We start from the raw sequence: 18608 nt of genomic DNA, 5'->3' as shown, positions 1-18608 counted from the left end.
AGTTTCGGCCACTTAGCTCGCCTGCTGCTGCACCTGCCCGCTCCCCTCCCCTTGAAGCTTTGGAATAGTTACTCAACATCTGAGCCCCGTTTCCTCATCTGAAAAATAAGCAGAATAATAATACCCATCTAGTGATGTTGTGAAGATTAGATTAAATTAGACTCCACATAAAACACTCAGTTCCATGCTTGACACATCACAGGTGCAGGAAAGACGTTTACTACTACGACTACTGCTCTTACTCCAGGAGCTTGTTTTGGGGGCTTAAGTTTCAAATTCCTGAGAGAGATCATCTGATTGGCCCAGTGTGGGTCAAGCAGTTCAGGCTGGCAGCAGGGTGCCCAGCTGAAACTTGGCCACTGAGGCCCCAGAGAAAAAGGAAATGGAAGCATTGTGAGCCAGGCAGCCACCCCAACAGTTATCAGGCCTGTTTTAGGTGAATTTGGCATTTGTTGAGCAAATATTTATTTATTTATTCTTATTTTTTTACAGGACTTTTTCTTTCTTTTTTAAAGATTTTATTGGGAAAGGGCAACAGGACTTTATTGGGGAATCAGTGTGTACTTCCAGGACTTTTTCCAAGTCAAGTTGTCCTTTCAATCTTAGTTGTGAAGGGTGCAGCTCAGCTCCAGGTCCAGTTGCCATTGTTAGTTGCAGGGGGCGCTGCCCACCACCATCCCTTGCAGGAGTTGAGGAGTTGAACTAGCAGCTTTGTGGTTGAGAGCCCACTGGCCCATGTAGGAATCGAACCAGCAGCCTTCAGTGTTAGGATCATGAAGCTCCAACTGCCTAAGCCACCAGGCCAGCCCCGAGCAAATATTTATTGATACCTGGTCTTAGTACCCCAAGACTTGGGCAAGACGGACCCTGATCCTGGGTTTTGTGCTTTAGAGCAGTGCTTTCCAAACCTTGATGTGCACATGAATCCCCCAGACCTTGTCAGATGCTGCGTCTGATCCAGTAGGTCTGGAACGTGGCTAAGAGTCTACAGCTCTAACCAGCTCCCAGCTGATGCCCAGGCTGCTGCTCCAGGTACCACAGTTTGAGACGCAGCCCTCAGCAGCCTCTGCTGGAGCCCTCCTCTAACCACCAGTGGGAGGAGTCATAGGGAAAGGGTGTGTCCACCCAGAGCCCATACTCCATCTTACATACCATATCCCTGAAATTCTTATCCCAAGCAGTTCTGAGGCCGTTTCCAGGGTTTGGATAGCCCTCTCCTCCAGGTCCTGCCTCCCCAGGGTAGTCAGAAGTGGCTCTTTGCAGGAGATATAGTTGGAGCTTGATGAACAGGCCACAGTGTCCACTTGCACATGCACAAGCTCCTCAAAATATGGGCTGGAGTTTGAATGGGAAGAGAGAGGGTGTTCAGACTGAGTCTGAGTCGTTACAAGATTTGTGCCTGAGAAGCCACAAGCCCAAAGAACACACCAGGTGGCTGAGTGCGAGACACAGGTTTACTGCAACTTACAGACTGGGGGGAGTCTCCAGTGGAAACGGGCCCGAGGGGTAGTGAGCCACCGCCAGGCAGAGAGGAAGCAGGTTATGTAGGTGCAGCAACACAAAGAGCATTGTGCGGCAGAAATCACTGGCAGGCCCTGCAGGCCTGCTCTCATGCACACAGCGCCCCAAGAAGCTGAGAGACCTTGACTGCTGGCCAGCGTAGAGAACTGGCTGGCTGATAAGCAATATTCCTGTGGAGACCTTGACTGCCTGCTAGATTATCTGCCCACGGGCCAGGTCCCTACAGGGGTGGGCTGTGGGGTAGGAGAAGCCTGTTCTCTCTGCACCTCATATTCCAGTCTGCCAAGGCTTTATGAAGGCTTATTTGTCAAAGTAGAACACATTTTATTTACGTTTGGGAGCTGGATTTGTAACTGTAAATTTGTAGCCACCTGGTAGTTGGGCCTCCGTTGCTATTCTTGTCTTGGGCCCCACAAATGGTTGGGGTGGGCTGGCCTGCTGTGTGCACAGCTGTTCAGCTCTAACAATCCTGTTCTCAGGGCTCTAAAGATGCAAAGAAGTAAGTTTACGGCCCACTGCCCCTATATTTGGTCTCATTTGGATAGGCCTCTGGGCTGATGTGATGGAAGAAAGGACAGTGAGAAGCTGACTACATCCCAACAAATACAGGCGGGTCGTCCTGGCCCAAACAGCACATCACAGACGAGGCATCAATGCCACCTTCAGACTCCTCCCCAGGGCTTTCTTTACATGAGGATGGATTCCTTAGGACCACATTCTTGTAAAAGATTCACACAATAGATATAAATGCTACAATTTTTTTAAAAGATATTTCAAATTGGAAAAAAATTAGATAGCTTACCTAGGATTCAGGAAACATGAATTCTAGTTCTACTTTTGCTATTCAATTTGGACAAACTTTCTCCTGTCTCAATCTCATTTCTCAAATCTGTGAAATGGAAACTTGGATGGTCTCTCAGTAGTTTTTTCTTTTTGGGGGGTTGGGGGGATGGGAGGGAAAGGGAACAGGGCTTTATGGAGGAACAGTGTGTACTTCCAGGACTTTTTCCAAATCAAGTTGTTGTCCTTTCAATCTTAGTTGTGGAGGGCGCAGCTCAGCTCCAGGTCCAGTTGCCGTTGCTAGTTGCAGGGGGTGCAGCCCACCATCCCTTGCACGAGTTCAACCAGCAACCTTGTGGTTGAGAGGATGCGCTCCAACCAACTGAGCCATCCGGGAGCTCAGCGGCAGCTCAGCTCAAGGTGCCGTGTTCAATCTTAGTTGCAGGGGACACAGCCCACCATCCCTTGCAGGATTTGAGGAGTTGAACCGGCAACCTTGTGTTTGAGAGCCCGTGCTCCAACCAACTGAGCCATCTGGCACTGGCCCATGTGGGAATCGAACCAGCAGCCTTTCAGCATTAGGAGCACAGACCTACAACCGCCTGAGCCACCAGGCCGGCCTTCTTAGTAGTTTCTAGCTCTAACAGTTATTCTTAGACTCAAAAATGTCAGTCTTCACAGGATTATCGTCTGGTCTGTGCCGAAGCATAAAGGGGCCAGGTGGGCTCTTTTTGATTTCCGCCTTTCCCAGCTGCCCTCGGGTTGTCACTAACAGCCCAGAGGCTGTTTCACAGCCTGTACGTCATTGTACATCACTGGTTCTCACCCTTGGGCTCACATCAGAATCACCTGGAGGGCTCGTTAAACAGAATGCCGAGCCTCACCCCCAGAGTTTCTGATTCCATTGAACTAAGGTGGGGCCAGAGAATGTGCATTTCTGGCAAATTCTTGGGTGATGCTGATCAGGCCACCTCACTTTTGAAGACCACTGTTAAAGATGGTATGAGTGCATGGCATGTGCCTGCCCCAGCAGGTGGGTGGAGGGCTTGGGTTAGAAGAGTGTTACAAGGTCCTCACAGAGGAAGCTGGACCCAATCTGGAGGAAGAGGCAGGCCTATAACCATGGCTTCTATGCTATGTCCATGGGGACCAGTGGGATGTGCAGGACAGTTGCAAAGCACCCAGGCATGGGTCCTGGCAGGTAGCTGAAAGTCTGGGGCAGAATTCTGATCTCACTCCCTTTTTTCTATTCACCCCCCTGCCCAGCATGGTGGCTCTCTCCTCCTGCGGATCCTGTGCCCTCGTACCTCCCACTGCGAATTTCTCAGTAGGGCTTTCAGAAAGAGGTGAGGACTCAAAGATTAGCATGAGGAAACTATCTGGTCAGAATACCCCTATTCCTCCTCCTAACTTCTAATATCCTCAGAAACTTCCAACTCTAGAAAAATCTATGTTCTCTACCATGGCCAACCTTTGAGACATTAGGGGATAAAGAGAAAGGCCTGGTGACTTACTAAGCAGGGCATTCTTAGCCCAAATCCCAATCCATTCAACTTCATAGGAGACTCTACATGTGACCATTCAATATCCTTCCCCCCTTTTTTCCTTTCTGCAAACTCCAGTGTGGTTCAGGATGACAATGAGCCCGGTTAAAACTATTCACAATGGGTGACCAGGCAGCCCAGTTCTGGCTGGTAAAACCTAAGCAGAAGTTAAAGGGTATAAATTTCTTGTAAGTGGGCTGGCCTGGTGACTCAGGTGGTTAGAGTGCCATGCTCCTAACGCCGAGATCACCGGTTCAATTCCCACATGGGCCAGTGAGCTATGCCCTCCACAGCTAAGATTGTGAACAACAGTTCTCCCTGGAGCTGGGCTGCCGTGAGCAGCCGGAGGTCGGCATGAGCTGCTGTGGGCTGCTGAGTGCTGTCATGAGCGGCCAGTGGCCAGCGTGAGTGGTGGTCGCCAGGATGAGTGGCTGGCAGCCAGTGCGAGATGCTGAGTGCTGCCATGAGCTGCCGTGGGCTGCTGTGTGCTGCTGTGTGCTGCTGTGGGCTACCGTGTGCTGCCGTGAGTGGCTGGTGGCCAGCATGAGTGGCCAGCAGCCATCATGAGCGGCCGGCAGCCGGCTACGAGCTGCTGTGAGCGGCCCACCTACAATTGGCGACCGACTGCATCAGCCAAGGGGAGAGCAGGGCTCATATTACCAGCATGGGCCAGGGAGCTGTGTCCTACACAACTAGACTGAGAAATAGCGGCTTGAACAGGAATGGGGGGGAGGCGGGAGAAAGCGGGGGGAATTTCAGATAGGCATTTTAAAGGACAAACTAAGGTAACATAGCCTTTCCCCCTTCTGCCCAGAAAGCAGACACAATAGTTAGAAAATGGAGCAGCTGTCTTGTTGTGTGACGCCACACCACACAGAAAAAGAAGAAAAAGAACATGGTGAGCAGAGCAGAACAAAAAGATGGAAACCTGGGGGTCGAGCGGCACTCCCCAGGCTTGGACTGATCTAATCCAATTCCTTAACAGCCAATCTGGTTTCCAGTTGTTTCAGCTAACGTATTTCTAACTGATACAAGTGGTAACAGTGGAAAGAGGACAAGCTGGGCCTTTGTATCAGGCCAGGGGAACGTCATGGCTCCTGTCTAGGCCTGTTTCTTCATCCATGGGATGGACCAGCATGTCCGCTTCTGTGGCTCAGAATCAAGAACCAGAGCTGTTCCCAGCTGAAAGTTCCCGGGCCGGGCATAAGGGAGGATTTCAGTCATGGGGCAGGAAGTTACTTTAGGAACGGGTGACATTCTGGGGTCAGTGTCTTAATGTTCAGAGAGAGATCCAAAAGTATAGACTTGGGGGTGTCAGCAATATTTCAGTCCAATTGTAAACCTTTGAGCGTCCCTGGGGTGAGCTGCCGTGCAGGGCGGCCTGCGGGGTCTCAGCTCCCGCTCCTCACGTAAGAACGCAGGACATGGAGAGGCCAAAAAGGAACACCCACGGAGCCGTAGGTAGGGGAGTCACACCACTATGGTGTCACTGGGGCTAGAGTCACACAAGGTGCGACCTGCTCTCCGCTTTGCTGCCAACCGACCGACGACCCTCCTCGACTCTCCTAAGCCCATCTCTTGATGGAATCACTGTACCCGAGTAAACTGACATGTGACTTCGGGACACACTGCAGGGGCAGAGAGGAAACCTTGCCTTTGAAAAGAGTAAAATAGTCAGGTTCACTTATGTCTCTTCCCTTAGTAAAAAGCTATGTGTGTGTTGGGGCAGGAGAAGTAGTTGTAATCATAATGAAAGTTACCCTTATTTTGGTAGCTTACCCTCACTTTTGGTAACCAAGCCTTACCTGGCTAAGATATAGGCTAAAGTCTGGAGTGTCTACCCCCAATAACCCCCCAAACCCTGCCTTTCTCCCCCAACCCAAGTGCATGAGAACTGTCTGTTGCCCTATAGTTATCTGACTCTGGCCTCTTCCCTACCAACTGTGAGCCTTGTCTTCTTTGATTCCACATACCCAGCCTCTACCATAGACCTGGCTTGCTGAATAAATGAATAAATAAAAGCATGAGTCAATGGAGCCCCAAGCCCAGGCTTCCAGCCTGGCAGGGACTCCCTCTAGCCCACTGGCAGCCTTTGGTCCAAGTTGTTTTAGCCCCTCCTGGCCCATCAGTCTCCTGATAGGCAAAGCCAAGCCCTTCCCAAAGTTGCAGGCCATCTGCAAGCCCCACCAGACTCCAGCAGGACTGATTCATGTGGGCTGGTCATGTCTTTGGACTTAAAAATCTCACAACTTGGGGGCAAAGTCTCATACCTGCCCCTTACCCAGAACTGCCCAAGGATCCCTGAGTGTGTGTCTCTGCTGACCTGCCATGAGAGCAGCTGGAATGAAGGCCACTGACGTCTCAGGGAGGAGCCCCTGGAAAACAAGAATCTGCTTCTGGAATGAAGCATCAGCGTAAGGCCATGACTGTGGAATTTTTAAGATCAGCCCGCTAAAATGTGCCCTAGACAGTAGGTGATACATGGCCAAAATAGAGGTATAACAATGTTCACCCTAGACTTTTTGTGATAGTAAAATACGGAAAGAATCTAAATGCCCAGCAGTATTGGGTTTGATAAATAAAAGATGATGCGTACTCTCATTTACAAGGGAATACAATGGATAATATAGAGCCTTTAAATGAAGGCTAGAACTATACTTACCGATGTAGAAAGATATCCATGACATATTGTTGAGTAGAAAGAGCAGGTTATGAAACAGTGTATGATCCCATTATCATAAAATCACACACGCACACACACACACACACACACACACACAGGGCTGTCTGGAAATCTGTTCACCAAACTGCTAACAGTGACTATCTTTAGTTGGTGGAATTTAAGGGTAATTTTTACTTTGTTCTTTAAATTCTGTATTTTGAATTTTAAAGCATTCTACATTTCTAATCATTTTCACTTTGGAATGAATAAATAAACAAGCAATAAAACCTTCCACCATCCCGATTACAGTCCCAATGTCTCACATCCTCTTGTCTCTGGCCGAGAACACTTGAGTGGCCCCAAGGAGGAGGTAGAGCATGGCTGAGGAGGGAGGCAGGCTTGGAGCTGCTCAGTCCTGGATGCGGATGTGGCTTGAACATGAGTTGTAGGACCTTCCAGAAGCCATTTAACCCTTCGGAATCTCCATTGTTTTCCTGCTGAGTGTCTGCCTCATGGGCTGGTTGGGAGACATGAATAAAAGGTGTCAAATGTCCACACGGTCCTTTGGAGGGGATGTATGGAGTGAGGCCCCTGCCTGCCCAGGCCAAGCCCGGAATTCAAATTCATAGAACCACAGACCAGAAACCACAGTGCCTGTGGTTCTGTCCTCTGCAACTTCTGCAACTGCCTGTGACCCTGAGCCTGCAACTTTCTGCCTGGCTGTGGGTAGACATGAGAGAAGGAAAGGGAAGTCTGAGGCCAACGTCAACCTGAGTGAAGTGGACAAACACCGAAGCTCAGCTGGGTCAACTACAGGTGTCCAGTTTTTACCAAACGAGAGCACTGCCCACGGCGCTTAGAAGCCAATATTACAGCACGGGCTTTTGAGAAAAGAAAGGAGCTTTATTTGTGAGTCTAATGGCAAGAAGACAGGAGGCAAGGCTCAAATCTGTCTTCCTGATCCAGGGTTCAGTGCAGGGTTTTTAGGAGTAGCAGTTTAAGGGCTCACAAGTGTTACTCGTGAGTGGTGTATCCAAGGTTTTAAACTTTGGTTCCAGATCTTGTTCAACAGGATAGGACCAGTTTGAGCTGGTCTACAGTTACACTGGCATCAGAACCCAGCAGCCTGGGGAAGAGCTGGGGGGGAAGAAGCTAAGAGCTTGAGACAGGGGACCTGAGCCCAGGATCAATGCCCTGCTTCAGGCAAGGTGGGGACCCTCCACGCCCCACCCCTCGCTCATTCACGCTCTCAGCTCCATAACACTATCTCACCCAAACCCCATCACTAGTTCACCGGCTCTTATAGGACGCAAGAGCTGGAAGGGACTCGGTGACTCAGCTTACCCAATCAGTTGGTCCCACCCCCTCATCTTTCAGGAAACCAAGCATTACAGGGGCAGGACTTTCTGCCGATGGGAACTTTGCTCCAGGCTCAAACTAGCAGAGTAAGCACACAACACAGTGTACAGCGCCCAGCATGCAGCAGTGCAATCCCTTCTCCCACTATCCCAACACAGTTTACCACCTGGGAAAATGTTAGCAATTATGCCACAACTACAAGTACGTGCCTGAGGTCATTGCCAGGTGGCCCCCTGGTGTTCCGGTGCCAAAATTTCATTTTAGAGTCTATTCCTGGATCTTTCCTGGCTCTACTGTCATAGGACAGGTTCCCTGGAAAACACACTCTGAGGCTGAGGTTTGTGTGCAGGTTTAACGAGGAGTGCTCTCAGGCACAACAACGGCAAGGGGATAAGGATTCCTGGATGGGCAGACAGGAGTTGAAAAGCAATGCTGTAGCAAGGAAGATCCGAGACGATCCTCCAGGGAGCTCTGAGGTCCCTCCAGGGGAACCCACTGGGATGTGGACACATCCAGCCCCAGAGCACGGTGGTGGCACACACAGAAGGGGATCCTGCCACACTGCCAGCTGGGCTGCCTGCCTGCAGCCTCCAGGACACCACAACCAAAGTCCAAGTGCAATTGCCCTTATCTCCTGTGCTTCAGGTCTCCACAATTACCTCAGGCCCTGGCCAGGGGGGCCCCTGACCCAGAGCAGAAGGCCTGGGTCAGCATTTGTTGGAGCCTGGGCTCATCACTGATAACAGAAGTGCTGGCCCTGCCGATGTCAGAGATAGGCTGGGGATGGACTGAGCTTATCGCTGAGACGTTGGAATTCCTCCGCAAAGCTTTTCAGCCCACTAGCTGTTCAGCTGTGCCTCTCTCAGGGCATGAGGTCCCCTCCCCCTCTCGCAGGGAGTACCAAGAGCCGAGATGGGTTTCTGCCTGCAGATCTGCTCTGCCATCAGCCCTTATGGCTGAGGCCCCACAGCAGAGAGTGGGTATGGCTAGGGAGACGGGCCATGCAGGCTGACAAAGGCCACCTGCCCCAGCTCCTAAAGCCCACAGGATGGTTTGATTAGCTTCTTTCTTTCCTTAAAAGACACCAACCCTGGGCGAGTGTGTGTGTGTGTACCCATGTGTCCGTGATGGAGGTGTGTACACAAATGTAAGCACACACAGCTGTTTCCAGACCTTTCCTCCTGCGAAAGGACAGAGGAGCTGGTTCCTGCTCAGCAGAGACTGACAAGAGATGCCCTCACCCAGGGGTGTCTTAGGATTCCAAACTTTTGAAGCCGTTATTCTTTTCTTCCCATTCTCATTAGAGGCTAAAGAACTTTTTAAAAGCCAGGTTTCTTCCTTCCCACCCCAACCTTGTGTTTCTTCTGAGACTGAGAAGGACCCCAAAGGGAAGGTAGAGGTTACACTGAAATGCATCTGCTTTGCAGTCTTCTCTCAGGCAACTTTATTTTTAACTTGTGGTATTAATAAAATATACATAACATAAAAATTTACCATTTTGACCATTTTTAAGTGTACAGTTCTGTGGCAATAAGTACATTCCCATTGTTCTGCAACCATCACCACCATCCATCTCTAGAACTTCCCCAACTGAAATTCTGTATTCATTAAACACCAGTTCCTCATTCCCCCTCCCCCAACCCTGGCAACCACCTTCTACTTTCTGTCTATGAATTTGACTATTCTAGGTACCTCATATAAGTGGAGTCATACAGTATTTGTCCTTTTGTAACTGGCTAATTTCACTCAGCGTAATGTCTTCAAGTTTTGCCCATATTGTGGAACATTGCAGAATTTCCTTCCATTTTAAGGCTGAATGCTATTTCATGGTATGTCTACGCCACCTGTTGCCTATCCATTCATTAGTCAGCAGACACATTTTAGCATTATGGATAATGCTACTGTGAATATGGGTATACAAATATCTCTTTGAGACCCTGCTTTCAATTCTTTTGTGTAGATACCTAGAAATGAGTTGTTGGATCATATGGTAATTCTGTTTAATTATTTGAGGAACTGCCATACTGTTTTCCACAGTGGTTGCACTATTTTACACTTCCACCAGCGATACACAAGGATTCCAATTTTTCCACATCCTCACCAACACTTGTTATTTTCTTTTTCTTTTTTATAATAGCTATCCTAACGAGTGTGACATGATAGCTCATTGCAGTTTTGATTTGCATTTATTTCCCTAATGATGCTGAGCATCTTTTCATGTGCTTTCAGGTCATCTGTATATCTTCTTAGGAGAAATGTCTCTTCAATTCCTTAGACAACTTTACATTTTTAAAAAACTGCTCTTGTGATACTTTGAAGATTGTCGGTTGAGACATTTCTTTCTGAGACTTCTTGTGACCCATCTCAGGGCTAGACCTGCTCCTAACCCAGACACTCCTGTGGGAACAGGAGGTGAGCAGGAAAAGAAACTGCAAAGAGAAGTTTTGCCCACCTTGGAACCTGGCCAGGGGAACTTTGTTCTCAGGATTTCAAATCTATTGCTTGAGAAATTCAGAAGTTCGAGTTGAGCTGGAGCCAGTTTCTGGATGGCTCCAGCTCAGTACATGTGGCTTCCCCATGACACAGAGATGCCAGTTTTGAGGAGGCTTTGCCTGGTCTGGAAGGGCAGCTGACCCAGCACCTGTTGGCAGGAATGGGCAGTACCCACCTCCAGAGCTGCCTTTGGGCCCCCAGTTGCTTGCAATTTTCCAGGAGAATGCTGTCTACAGGCCACATGACAGCTGCAGGCATTTAGCATACACACAAACCTCTCTGCTGATAGGAAAGATTACAATCAGCTTTGTGTCTGGAAGGTGCAGGGCTGAGTATCATCCACCTCAGTTCAGAGTTTACCATCAGCAGCAGCCCACAAGGCCTTTCTGCTGTCTTATTTACTTATTGTCACTCTTTATTCCTGGGCCCAATTCCTGTCTCTTCCCCTCCACCCTACCATGGGCATTTACTTAATGTGTTTGGTGTGTATCCTTACATTTTTGTAAAGCATACATGTTTTCATGTGTATGTTTCTTTAACACATTGCCCTGTGCTAATAAATCTCCTTCTCCTCACTTTATCTTTCACTTAACACTATGTTTAAAAAAGCAATCCATATTCATGTGTTTCTAATTCATAGAGGATTCCATCCTGTCTTTCACCTCTAGAAGATGGACAACCAGGTGCCTTCATTGCTTGATACACCTTAACTATTAAGATTATTAACCAAGGGGTGGACAGGTGGCTCAGTTAGTTAGAGCATGAGCTCTGGGCAACGGGGCTGCTGGTTCGATTCCCACATGGAGCTGCGCCCTCCACAACTAGAATGAAGTCAATGAGCTGCTGCTCAGCTACCAGGTGTCCAGAGGGCTCAGTTGGCTCAGTTGGTTGGAGCGGGGCTCTCAACCACAAGGTTGCCGGTTCAACTCCTCAAATCCTGCAAGGGATGGTGGGCTGCACCCCCTGCAACTAACAATGGGCAACTGGACCTGGATGTGGAGCTGGAGCTGAACTGCACCTTCTACAACTAAGATTGAAAGGAAAACAACTTGACTTGGAAAAAGTCCTGGAAGTACACACTGTTCCCCAATAAAGTCCTGTTCCCCTTCCCCAATTAAAAAAAAAAGATTATTAACTAAGTCAATCAAATCATCTATATCTTTGCTTTTTATGGAACTATCTCTTCCTGAGGAAGTGGCTTCATTAAAATATCCAACTACAATTGTTGAGCTGTTTCTTCCTGCAGTTCTGTCAGTTGCAACTTTATGTATTTTAAGACTATTGTTAGGTGCATGTGTTGTGACCATTTTACCATCTGTTCTATCCATCTTTGACAATTTGATGGTTTTTACCTTGAATTTTATTTTGTTAGATATTCTATTGCTACTCTGACTTTCTTTAGTTTGTATATACTTGATATATCTTTTTATTCTATACGTTTTTTTTGCAATCTTTCTCTGTCATTTTAAGTGTGTGCCTTATGGTCTAGTGTCCCAACACCAAGGGTTTCTGTCTAGATGTCTATTGCCTTTAGGTATAATTAGTGATGCTTTATTTATATTAGGGCTTATTTCTACCTTGTTTTATATATTTTATTTACCATACATTTTACTGATTTTTTTTTCCCTTTCCTACTGTCAATTAAATAGTCCAATTTTCTTTTGCTGGTTTGAAAGTATTTTTATAACTATGTAAAATACACATCTGTAAATGATCAAACAAATACGTGGGAGGAAAGGAACAAATCTTTCTTACAGAAGAATTTCAAATAGTAAATGGAAAAGGAATGAGAGAAATAGAAAATCGCCATAAGAATGCTATTCTTGCGATTCCCACAGGTAAGATCCACAAATAATGTTAAAAGTAGTGAGCAAAACTCTAAAGAGAAGCAGGATATTTGCATAGATTCGAAGTATTTCCTCCAAAATATTGTTAATTACTGCACTTGTTTTAACATATGTCCCCATATTTTTTGCTGCTCTTCCCTCCAGGATGAGGAGTTTAACTCCTCTGCCCTCAAGGGTGGGCTGGACTCAGTAACAGGCTTCTCACGAGCAGAACATGGAAAGGGAGAAATAGTAACTTTACAGTGGAAAAACCCGGCAGGCACCCCCTTAACCAAATGAACAAGATCAATTTTACCAGTAATAAGTCATGTTGATACCAATATGATGTGAAGCAGAGGGTGCCCCATCTCTGTGGTATTCTTTCCCCAAATCCATAACTCCAGTGTAATCATGAGAAGATATTAGACAAACCCAAACTGAGAGATAGTCTATGAAATACCTGACCCCTCTTCTTCAAAAGTCAAAGTCATGATAAACCAGGGAAGACAGATATGATCACAGAGTCATGATGACTGAGTATATCACAGTATCCTGATGGGCATTAGTGGAAAGTAGGCATTAGTGCAAAAACTGGTGAAAGCTGAATAAAGTCTGTAGTTCAGTTAATAGTGTTATTTCTTAATTTTGGTAAATATACCATGATTTATATAAGCTGTTAACATGAAAGGAAGCTGTGCAGCCTGTACTATCTTTACAATTCTTCTGCAAAGCTAAAATAATTTCTAAATAAAAGTTTTAAAAACACCTCTACATATGAAAAGTTTAAACAATAATAAAGCACTCACAAAGATGAAATAAGAAAGAAATCAGAGATGTGTGAAAAGTTTAAATAAATCATAAAACAATCATAGAGATTAGAAATAATAAAGCAACAAGAGATTATCAGGAATGAACAGATTTTTAAAAATTTTTTAAATAAAAAATAAAATACCAATTAGGCACAAAGAGAGAATTAGGAAATTGGGAGTTAATAAACTACCAAATGTGCAACACTGAGAGACAAGTAGAGGGAAAATATTAAGGAAGCACTAATTAATTAAGAAATATGAAGATTAGAGTCAAAAACTCTTAACATAAATATATGCATATAATCAGATCCTCAAAAATGGAGAATAGAGTGAATGAAGGAAAGAAAGTATTTAAAGATATAATGGCTATGAAATTTTTAGGACTGGTGAAAAACATAGCAGAAGTCTAGGAACAAAAATGCATACTTAGCAAGAAAAATAAAAATAAATTCATACCTAGACACAGCTCAGTAAAACCAAAGACAATAAAGACAGAGATAAGATCTTAAAGACAGCCAAAGAGAAAGAACAGATCACCTACAAAGAATCCACAATTAGAAAGACAGTGGACGTCTCAACTGCAAAAACAGAAATCAGAAGCTAGTGAATACAATCTTGCAAATGTTAATAGAAAATAACTGTCAACCTATAATTATGAACCCTGTGAAAATATATTCCAAGATTCAGGGTGACAAAAATTGAGAGTTCACCATCAAGAAACCTGCACTACAGGGGGAAAAATGATCTCAAAAGAGCAGTCTAAGAGAAAAAAGGGAATGATGAGTAAATAAATGGAAATAATGTATATAAACCAAACAAACCTTTTCTTTAAAAATAATAATAGTAATTTTTATGGATATTATCAAGTTGCACCCCTCAGAGGTTGTACCAGTATACAAAGCCACCAGCAACATGAGAAAATACTCATTCCCCCATCTCTCTGATAATCTATTATCAGACTTTATGATTTTTTACTAAATAGGTAAAAATGGTATCTCAGTGAGTTTTAATTTACATTTCTCTTAATGTAAAATCTGTTGGTGTGTTATAGTTATTCTTTCCTAATTTTTTGACCTTGCCTCTGACTCTTGTGTTTTCTGCCATAGAGAATTTGTTTTGTTTTTTATGAAGTACCATTTTCTCCTTCTCTTTTAAAGTTTCTGGGTGTTGTGCCATACTTAGAAGTGCTCTCTCATCTCCAAAATTATGTTTTAATTCTCCCATTGCTTCTTCAGCATTTTGTGGTTTCATTTTATTAACATGTACAGATTTGGTACCTCTCAGAATTATTTTGCAGTGAAGTATAAGGTATTGATACAACTCCACGTTTTGTTTTTATTTTCAGAAGACTACCCTGTTTGCCTAGTAGTTTTAGATCAAATAGTTTCCCTCCTCTGATTTGGAATTTTGACTTGATCATATCCTGAGTTGAATCTATGAGTATTCTTGTACTTTCTATTCTGTTCCATCTGTCTATTTCTATGTGAGTACTGCATTAGTTTAATTTTTATAGCACTATAAAATCAGCCATTTTAATCTCTGATAAGTTTTGTCCTGGATATTATTATTTGTTTTGTTACCAAAAAATACACATATATATCCTGTTGGTATTTTTACTGGACTCTTGTTAAATGTATGCATTGTAAACTAAATGGACTTTCTAAAACTCTGGTATGTCTTTGCATTTGTTCAGATTATCTTTTGTATCCCTTAGTAGAATTTTAAAGTTTCACTAGTAAATACATTGCATGAATCTCATTAAGTTTATTCCGAGTTGTTTCATTTTCTGGTTGTTATTGTTTTTTTGTTGTTGTTTTGTTATTGTAAATATATTATTTTCTTCCATTAGTTTTTCGAAGTAGTTGTTTGTAAATGTGAAATCTATAGTTTCAGAATATTAATTTTAAATTAGACAAATATTAATCTTAATTTCTTACTGAATTATTTGGCTGTTTGTAATACTTCCTTTTTAATTAATAAATATTTTTAGAGCAGTTTTAGGTTCACAGCAAAATTGAATGGAAAGTATAAAGAGCCCCCACGTACCCCCTGCTCCTCCCCACCCCACACCAAACACAAAGCCTCCCCCCTTCAATATCCTACATCAGAATGGTTATTACAATCAATGAACCAACATTGACCTAGTATCACAAGATTCATAGTTTACATTAGCGTTCACTCTTAGTGTTGCCCATTCTGTGGGTTTCAACAAATGTATAATGACATGTGTCTATCATTATAGTATTATACAAATAATTTCCCTGCCCTAAAAATCCTGTATTCCACCTTTTCATCCCTCTCTCCCTGTGAACCCTAGCAACCACTGATGTTTTTACTATCTCTATAACTTTGTCTTTTCCAGAATGCTATACAGTTGAAATCATGTAGTATGTAGTCTTTTCTGACTGGCTTCTTTCACTTAGCAATATGCATTTAAGCTTCTTCCAGGTCTTTTTGTGGTTTAATAGCTCATTTCTTTTTAGCTCTCAACAGTATTCCATTGTCTGAATGTAACACAGTTTATCCATTCACCTACTGAAGGACATCTTGTTGCTACCAAGTTTTGGCAGTTATGAATAAGGCTTCTATAAACATTTTTATGCAGAATTTGTGGGGATTTACATTTAAATTCATATGGGTAAATACCAAGGAGCACAATTGCTGGATAGTATGCTAAGAGTATGTTTGGTTTTGTAAGAAACCCTCAAACTGTCTACCAAAGTGGCTGTGCCATTTTGCATTCCCACCAGCAATGCAGGAGAGTTTCTGTTGCTTTACATCCTTGCCAACATTTGGTGTTTAATATATTTCGAGTCAAATCTTTTGGGTTTTCCAGGTATAAAATTATGCCATCTGGAGATAAAAACAATTTTTCCTCTTTCTAATTTCTATACCTTATGTTCTACTCTTGTCAAATCACATTGGCTATTATATCCAGAAAAATATGAAATAATAGTTGTGAAAATGGACAAATCTCTTTGCTCCTGACTTTTGAGCTGGGGAGAGCTTCTTCCCAGTAAGCACGGTGCTGCCTTTGACATTGAGATAAATATATTTTATCATGTTAAGGAAGTATACATCCACTCCTATTTTATTAAGAGTGTTTACCGAGATTAAACTGCTGAATTTTTCAGCCTTTAAGGAGGTAGTCATATGATTTCTATCTTTCGATCAATTAATATGGTAAGTTATATTGAAAGATTCCCTAATATTAAGCTATTCTTATATTTCTGGAAGATAGCCCTTTTTTTTAAGTTCCCTGAATATCTCTCTCTCTCTCTCTCTCTCTCTCTCTCTCTGTCTCTCTCACACACAGACACACACACACACACACACCTCCAATTAGAAATATGAAGCTTTGCTTAGCTTTAGGTCAGACAAGGTGGTCTCGTTGCCTGAGAACCTGTCCTGGGCCCAGGGAGCTATTGGGCCTGGAGCCCCACCCAACCTTCAAATGAGTCACTCCTACCTCTTAGGGTCACCAGTCAATTCTGTTAATGATCTGAGATCTTTCTGTTTCTCAACTTCTTTCACAATCCTGGGGACCCAAGGCCAACACACCTTGTGAGGGAGTAAGGGAACTGGAAGCAAGGAACACAATCAAGGTTACCTGGGCATGGTGTGTCCTTAGAGTTTTGGGGGAATGGCTTTCTGGGCTCAGCAAGGAAATCTGTATTCATGTAAAATAGGATACCACCGCTTCTACAAATCCAGCTCCTTGATCACCGGTGTACTACTTCTCTATGTCTCTGGCTCTGTCCTTAACTCTGATGCTGTCTTCCCAGCTCAGGTGAGCCCTTGACCCTAAGTCTCTAGTGGCACATCTGGCGGGCTAGTGGGTGAACTCCAGCAGGCTCACGCCATCCATGCCACGGACACGGCCCAGGCTTCCTAAAGACTCCAGTTAGTGAATCCCTGGAATGGGTCAGGGTTTAGCTGAGACAAAGCCAAAAGGAAACAGCCCAGGGCAGACAGCATTGAATAACTTAGGTAGAACCATATGAAAGTGCCGATAATCTGCTGGTTTTGACCTACCGAAAAATGGCACTGTTCTATGGTTCAAACACAAAAGCTGCTTTTGAGACCAAAACACGTAGTCACAGAACCAAATCTGTGGTGCCACCCAGTGGTCAGAGCAAGTAAACACAGCTTGTTTTCATTAATCATGATGGCAACAATAAAAGAATATTTCTGGAGCTCCCACTACTTATTGGGTGAGGAACTTAGTGATCATTTAATGCTACTGTGGTAATAATTACTTATTACAAGTGATTATTTAATGTTGTTGTCATGCGGGGCGGCCTGCGGGGTCTCTGCTCCCGCTCCCCACATAAGAACGCAGGACATGGTGAGGCCAAAAAGGAACAACCACGGAGCCATAAGTAGGGGAGTCAAACCAATATATTCTCACCGGCGGCATCCGCCTCTCTGCAATCCACTCTTGCTAGCCCCCATTTCTTTTTCTGCTAGCGTAGCCACGGCAGTTATATTAGTGGCCAATGGCTTACGGGTTACAACTGACGGCCAACTAGCCACAGCTGCTGGCCATCTGATCACAGTTGATGGCCATTTACTACCCGAGCCAGCACCTTTCTATGTGAGGCCGAGAGCCTGGAAACTGCTTTTTGGGGCTTTGTCCCCACAGTTATTGTGGTAATAATTACTTATTTGATGTACTACCAACCGCTCTTCTGAGTTAGGCAGGTAGGTATTATTATCTTCATTTTAGAGGTGAGAAAAATGAGGGGATTTAAAGGAGTGCTGCAAGATCACACAGCTAAGGAAGGCAGACCCAGCTTTGCTCTTCACATTCAGAGGTTTCCCTTCCCGCTTTAGGGAAAAGATGAGCTCCCAAGCTGGAGATCCAAACCGTCAGAGGTCTCAGCCAAGGCTGATCCAGGTTCACACACCTGAAAATCTGAGCACTTCATGTCATACGAGAACAGATGTTAGTGGAACCAGTAAGGCAGGTCATTAAATTAAAAGTCTGTTTTGAAACTGTATTAAAAGAAGTTTATGAAAATAAAAGGGAAAACCGTATACTAACATGACGTGTATCGATTTATTATCGGCTTAGTGAAGTTCACCCTGGAAAATTCTCCGTCCAAAAATTAATGAGCATTTGTGTAATTCAGAACAAATGTTTTAATTCAAATCTCCCTTGGGGGTAAATTGTCCTCTGAATCAAATGGTATATCCAAATGGCAAGGTCCAAACACTCCTCCCGTGATGCCATAACTGCTTCTTGCCATCCTGTGAGATACAGAGCCAAGACAGGAAGCTGCTTTGTTAGGCAGGCTGAGGAAATGGCAAAGCAGGCAGGATGCCCTCCACCTCCAAAGGCTCCCAAGCTGGGCACAACAAGTCAGAAGGGCACTGCCATGGCCCGTCCTCAGGACACCATCAGCGCCACAACGGCCTGAGAGAGCCAGGGCTCTCTCAGGTGATTTTCCTCCAGGACACTAGAGCTGTGCTGCTTTCCAGAGATCGCAGTGTCATTTTACAGTCAGGGAAGCTGGAGCATGGAGAGAGGGATCAGCCTGCTCAAGGTCATACATCTACTTGGTGGATCTGAGCCAGGACCTCAGCTGTTCCTGAGACTGTGAAACCTGGG

This window comes from Rhinolophus hipposideros (genome assembly GCF_964194185.1).
Source record: "Rhinolophus hipposideros genome assembly, chromosome: 2".
In the NCBI taxonomy this organism is placed as follows: Eukaryota; Metazoa; Chordata; class Mammalia; order Chiroptera; family Rhinolophidae; genus Rhinolophus; species Rhinolophus hipposideros.
This window is presented reverse-complemented; position numbering follows the sequence as displayed.